Source organism: Achroia grisella, unplaced genomic scaffold (assembly GCF_030625045.1).
Source record: "Achroia grisella isolate CSIRO2021 unplaced genomic scaffold, CSIRO_AGI_Agris_v1 utg856, whole genome shotgun sequence".
Lineage (NCBI taxonomy): Eukaryota > Metazoa > Arthropoda > Insecta > Lepidoptera > Pyralidae > Achroia > Achroia grisella.
Window position 1 is genome coordinate 3,765,901 of NW_026713045.1, and position 1,931 is coordinate 3,767,831.

Genomic DNA, 1,931 nt, shown 5'->3' on the forward strand with positions numbered 1-1,931 from the left:
ATAGAATTTTTGGCCTTAGAATTTAGACAGAAAAAAGGTACATGGTTCTAATTCTAATATATTAATAGTCGCCAATCGAGGCTGTCCTATGTTTTTGTGGACGATAATGGAATGGTGCACCCGCCTGCGCTAGCGGTTTACGTAGGTGGGGGACCAGTGGAGGATTATAAGATGCACATGAGGTCAGGTCAGTTAGCCCATCGTGGTATATTCGCCATGAATTTATCACTATGGGTTCCACGTGGAACTAACATGGAATATGCACTTTATGGACTGTGAATAGCAATGGGATTATTAGTCTACATCACTAACAATCCCTTTCCCAACTTGTTTGGTATGCTTTGGCGGTAGGTATAGTATAGAGGTATATATTGAGAGGTAAGGCGCATGTAACTGCTTCGCCATGGCAGTATATATAAGTATTAATAATAATATTTGAGTACGAATAATAAGCAGAGCTATTTGTGCCGTGTAGGAACCCGCGACCATCGGAAATAAAGCGGTGTGCTAAACCGCTAGATTACTGAGGGCGTCAAAGCTGACAGGTACCACTCAGGTAAGTGGTAGGTAGGTAGGAGTATGAATGGTTTAACTCATATATGATGGTGTGATAGTGGTGCTAGGTTCTATTCTTGTATATATAATACGGTTGCCACTAAACCAGGTCGTTAACTTAATTAACGTTATTAAAAAATAAACACTGAAATATTAATAAATTCTACGGTTCATATTTTGTTGATAATACGTAATTATCCACTAAATTAATTACACACTAAAATTGTGTTCTACTTTGTACAATTCAAATTTTTAGGGGTAGGTACTGTCTTCGTATAAATTATAGTTTCTGTGTCATTAAAATAAGGATTATAATTATATGGCAATGAGAGTTTGTAATAATTCGTAAAAACGTCGTGTGTTTAGTAAAAAAATATAGTTAAAATATGGATTCATAGATAAACATCATATGTATTTTTATACACAAAGCTCTGATGTTCATTGCAGAATTTTGTTATTACGAAAAGGTATGAGAGTTCACAATGCTATGTACAACTAAAATAAATAAAATTCATAGTAAAATATCACTGACATAAATATAAAATAAAATTAAAAAAAAGAACGAACGTAGATTCTACTGAACTGTTTACATAAACACGCCATCAAATAGATAGCGTAGTTTTCACTCATCGCTCCTAGATGGCGCTGTTTAAAATGGAACAGAATTCTAGTACGCGGTGTTAAGATTTTTTCGCATTGAATGACCTTCGCTGGATACCTTAGTCTATTTATCGCTTCTCGGCCTTTTGGCTAAGATCAAAGTGTAGTATCTGTTCTTTTCAGCTTAATATCTGAAAGTTCCCTCACTGAGGGACCAGTATATTAAACTGATTTTTGTGAATCGACGGGATGTTCGGGGCTCGCTCCACTCCCGTCACGGGTCGGCCCGGCATTGCAGTGCCGCCGGGATTGGCCCACATAATGCATTACATATATTGTTATCAAATAATATCTACATTACACAACAACATTAATTGATATTTGTTGAATTTTATTGTGCTAAGTATTTATTAATTGTAACTTTATCAAATGAAAACTGCCATTAATTAGTATTTAGTACAATATATAATGTTTTTTATATGTTGGTTGAATATATTTTTTTATATATACCTTAAAAATTCTTAATATGTCAGTTTTCATTACGTACAATGTGAATAAACACATTTTATGATAATTATTTGAGCCGAGAACTCCTAGGAGTGCAAGTCTTAACCGTCCAGCAAGAATTGGCCTTCAGCATCTCCATGAGTCCTTTCGCCCCCTATGGTTCGATAAAGCTGTAAAGACCACCTGAGGCCAGCATTTGAATGGTTACAAAATGATAATAATATTTATTAATGGACACTGTACAAAATACATATATGTATTATAACTAT

General features: G+C 34.7%; 1 non-coding gene across 1 annotated transcript; it reads left to right on the top strand.

The window, feature by feature from the left end:
• Positions 1-1,285: 1,285 nt before the first annotated feature.
• On the top strand, positions 1,286-1,478 carry LOC131852755 (U2 spliceosomal RNA). Its single transcript, XR_009357954.1, has one exon. It is a non-coding gene; the product is annotated as a U2 spliceosomal RNA (small nuclear RNA).
• The last annotated feature ends 453 nt before the right edge of the window (positions 1,479-1,931 follow it).